The following is a 4887-nucleotide window of genomic DNA, read 5'->3' as shown; positions in this document are numbered from 1 at the left end:
AAAAGTGCATCTTATGGAGCAAAAAATACAGTTAATATAGTCAAACGGATATAAATGAGGTCATTTGCTATTCACTTCCAATTAGGATTGCCATATTTAGTAACGCAAAAACCCTGACACATAGCTCCGTCCCATCCCAGCCCTGTTTTGTTTCACCTCCAGCACCGCTCTATTCTGCACCCAGCCCCACTCCCACAAAGCCTTGTCTCTTCCTCTCAGACCTCTGAGCCGCATCTGGAGGTCCTCGAGCATGTGCAGATGCATGTGATGTCATCTATGCATGCTTGGAGGCCCTTCAGATGCGGCCTGAGCTCATCAGGGCTTTTCAAAACCCGGACAAACTGTCAGGTTTTTGAAAGTCTATCCGGGCACCTAGACAGTCCTCTAGAAAGAGGACATGTCTGGTAACCCTACTCCCAATGCTCAAAGAACAATGTACAAACTCTACTCTTAATGCTAGAAAAATAACGCCAGCTTTGAACTGGCATTGAGGGATTTGAAGAGAAGATTTCTTATGAATCTCTATTTACAATCTGCCAGTTCTGATTTGTTTTGGAAGGGGAAGGAAGCCCGTGCAAGCCTCTATGTGCTGGTACTGAAAAACAAATGTTTGCAAGTCTGAACAAACCTGAAAGTGAAAGCACACATTGGCATCTGTTTTCTGCGCTTAAATATTAGCCTTTTAAGTGGGAAAAAAAACTTGAAAAGCTTATATTAAAAGGCACAGAAAAGTGACACCGATGTGTGCTTTGCTTTCTAGATTATCTGGCACATGCGCGCAAAAGCTGCACTTACTGCAGATCTCATCTGCGCATGCATCAAGTACGTTCCCCTTGTTTTCACTTTTACAGCATCTTTTACACCTCTTAGTTTCAGCACAGCCCTCTCTTATCGCACAGAAATAGAAAATATGTCACATTGGTGTTAAAATCCCTAAGACAAGGCTCCCTTCCACCAGATTGCTACCAAGGTCTTAGGATTCAGGCTACCTATAGTCTCTCGCAAAATACCAGTAAGGAAAGAGACCAATACTTTGAATAACAGATATAAACTAACAGTTTATTGTACAAAATAAAATTAAACATAGAAATTATTCAAGGTACTGAAAACGTCTCAGGTAAGGATTAAAAAAAAAAATAAAAAATAAAATTAACCTACTGTGTGCACACAGTAAAAAAAAAAAAGTCAAAGTAAACCTCTCCTTGGGTTGCAGGCTTTCTTGCGTTGACTAGCAGCTGGAACTGAAAAACATTGAAGCTGGAAAAGGAACACCTTGCATCTTTCTTTTCTCTTCAGACCCTCTGCAGCTTTCTGCCACTGGAACTGGAACTACTCTCCAATTAGTCAGAAGTAGGAGGCAGGAACAGGACACTGGCAAAACCCTTTCTCCCTTAGTGATGTAGCTTTTGTGTTTCCCTCTTCTGCTGCTTCCTAAGTGTACTTGATAAATACAATGAAAATAAAAATAAATTTAAGGGCTGCTCTATCCCATCCCCTTGTATTGTTAACACTCACACACTGCTTCCTCACAATATTCCAGCTCCAACATACAGCTGCACTTCTTAGTAACAACAGTATTCCATGCTGCCAAAATCCCAAACAGTTTCACTTTTCAAGTTTCCTTCAGAAAATCAACCTTACTTTAAACCAGATGAATCCAGAAATAATATTTTTACTAGTCAAACTAATTACCTCAGCACTCTGATAGATTCTCATATGCAGTTTTAAAATAAAATTACTTCATTCAGAATCCTGCAGCATTCTATTTCTTTTACATAAATAGATCTCATAAGACATCTTCCAGTTTACCTGTTAATTCACAAACCCTTTTAAAAAATCTTCTCCAAGATACAGGCTCTCACTAAAACACCAAAGAACCTCAGAGCTTCTCTAAAATCTTATTCAATTGAGGTTTCACTCAAACTCCTCTTAAATCGGTTTCCACAGATACCTTAGGCACTTAGCAATTATTCTAACTGCTCACTCTAAACTATTACTCAGAACGACACAGTTTCTAATCAAAATTCAGACCTCAGTAACTGTTCTTAAGCTCACCCATTCGACTGCAACCAACTCCAGCAGCTACCCAGCTCTAAGGAAAATCTCAATTGTCTCTTCTAAACCACTGTTCTTCAACCGCCGGTCCGCAGGGCCGGCTCCCTGAGTGCTACAGTGCGAAAAGGCTCCTATGCGTGGCCTGCGCCTGACCTGGAAGCCTTCTCTCTGACGTTGCCGGTCCACAAAATAATTATTTTATTTCCACCGGTCCATAGGTGTCAAAAGGTTGAAGAACACTGTTCTGAACAATTGTTAAGAATCCTCACATGCACAATCTCTTGAGAATCCTCACGTGCGCACTCTCCCTTGGAATTCTACACTTTGTTACACTTACTCTCCCATACCCCCTTTGAGAATGTCGACCCCGACATTCCACTCATTCCATCAGCACTTGACAACTCACATCCATATTATATAACTTTTACTCTCATCATTCATTCTTACACACCATAAAGTTTCCTTTCCCTAACACATGACATAATCTCTCAGATATTCAGGTCTTTTTCCTTGTGTAGCTCGTTTAGGCCTTCCTTGATCAATTTCTGAAACCTCATGAGTATTGTCAGTCAACTCTTGTTCAGGTTCTATTCTCTCTGGTTCTATCATTTCTGATTCTATCAGTTCTACAGAGGATCCTGGTATTAAAGGTGTCTCTGTCTCATTAGTAATCAGAAACCAAGTAGTTTTCAGCTTATTCTCATGTGTCTCGGATTCTATATAAGAATCCGAGTCACATGAACTAATATGATTTGATACCATTTCACTTTCATGATTATCAGTATTTACATTCCACAATACCTCAGGTAATAATCTTAAATTGTTTCTGTGTACAATTTTATATTTATCATTACAATCTCTTATTTTATAAATACTTCCTGATAGATCAAATACATGTACAACTTTATATATTGTCTCTTCCCATTTGTCTCTGATTTTTCTACGGCCTCTATATTTTAGATCCCTGAGCAAAACTCTATCCCCTTTTGAGATAAGAGCTACTCGGGATCTTCTGTCAAATAACCTTTTTCTGGAAGCCGCATGTTGAGAAGACTGCTGTTATGCTATTTGATATGCTTTCTTTAGACGGTCTTGATGTAATTGAATCCAATCATCTAAACACTCACAATCTTGTTCTGTATCCTTAATATGTAAATCTCTTGGCAACCTGGAATCTTTACCAAACATTAGGTAAAATGGCAAATAACCTGTTGAGCTATGGATGCTATTGTTGTACGCCACTACTAATTCTGGCAAATACTCTACCCATCTTCTTTTCTTGTCCTGGGATAATGTTCTCATCATATTCAATATGGTTCTATTAAATCTCTCCCACTGCGTGTTCCCTTGTGGGTAATATGGTGTAGTATGTTTTTTTCACATGCCATACATTTTACAAAGTTCTCTGACTTCTGATTCAAAGTTCCTACCTTGATCAGAATGGAGTTGTGCCGAGCAACCATGGTAATTAATCCTAATGCTGTACAATATTTTTTACAGTTGTCCGGGCTGTCTGATTCTGGGTAGGAATGGCTATGGTGAATCGTGTAAACATGTCTGTTAGTATCAGAATGTTCTCTATGCCATTGTGACTAGCCTCCAACGTCATGTAATCCATCGCCAATACTTCTAATGGATAATTTGCCTGAAAAGTTCAGAAAGATGCTCTTTCCATAGGAAACAAATCTTTCGCAAATATGCATCGCTTACATTTTTGTATCCATTTATGGACATCCTGGTTCATTTCAGCTCAATAATAATCTTTTCATAAGTTCTTTAACGAAACTTCCTTACTCAAATGACCTGCATAAACATGTTTAGCTCTGATTAACTCTGTTTTTAAACTTTCAGGTACTAAGAATTGTATAATTTCCACCCCATCTCTGGGATCTATCATTTTTCGATATCACAGTCCATTTTTATTCAATAATCTATCTCGTTTCCATAACTTTTGTTGTCCTTTCATCCAGTTATTTGTATTCACCTGTGTACCACTCTGCATGTGCACAACTACTTGTATGTCTGGGTCTTTTTTCTGCCAATGTTATAACTCAACATGTGTGAAACTCAACACTTGTTAGGCACACTTTACTTTCTGTGGATCTTTTTCTTCCTTTCCTGACCATAATCTTTCTCATACTTCTGCACAATTTAGTAATAAGAAATCTGGCTCTGACTCTACTTGCTCAGGTTCTTCCTGATGTTGCTGCCTCGATAGTGCATCCACTACCACATTAGTTTTTCCAGGCTTATAGTTAATTTCAAAATCTAGCTCGGCTAATTGCGCTGTTCAGTGGCATGAATATTGGCAGTCTCCAAATATCGAAGTGGGCTATGATCTGTATGGACGAGAAATTTCTTATACAGCAAGTAGTCCTTAAATTTTTCAGTAGCCACCCACTTTAATGCAAGAAGCTCTAATTTAAAGATACTGTAATTGCTATCGTTGAGTTCAGATCTGCATAGGCCATGACTGGCTATTACCTTCTCTTGTCCATTCTGTATTTGACCCAATACTGCACTGAGTCCTCAATGGCTAGCATCAGTGGTCAAAATAAATGGCTGATCAAACATAGGGTAAGCCAAAATTGGAGCCAATGTGAGTTTTTCTTTCAACGCTTCAAATGCTTCCTGGCATTCAGAATTCCAACAATTGGAAAAATTATCAGCTGATTTTTGTTTTTCCTAGTAAGATGGTGCTATTTTTGCAAAGGAAGGCACAAATCTTCTTTAATAACTAGTCATTCCAAGAATCTGGTGAATTTCAGTAACTGTTTTTGGTATTTTCCAGATCCTAACAGTATCAATCTTTTCCATATCCACCACTACACC

At 38.6% G+C, this 4887-nt stretch overlaps 1 long non-coding RNA gene across 1 annotated transcript; it reads right to left on the bottom strand.

The window, feature by feature from the left end:
- Nucleotides 1-1038: 1038 nt before the first annotated feature.
- Nucleotides 1039-2278, bottom strand: LOC117360551. Its single transcript, XR_004539451.1, has 2 exons — nt 2056-2278; nt 1039-1440 (listed from the first exon to the last, which is right to left on the bottom strand). It is a non-coding gene; the product is annotated as an uncharacterized LOC117360551 (long non-coding RNA).
- Between the last annotated feature and the right edge of the window lie 2609 nt (nt 2279-4887).

Source organism: Geotrypetes seraphini, chromosome 1, assembly GCF_902459505.1.
Source record: "Geotrypetes seraphini chromosome 1, aGeoSer1.1, whole genome shotgun sequence".
NCBI classification, from domain to species: Eukaryota; Metazoa; Chordata; class Amphibia; order Gymnophiona; family Dermophiidae; genus Geotrypetes; species Geotrypetes seraphini.
This window is presented reverse-complemented; position numbering and strand designations above follow the sequence as displayed.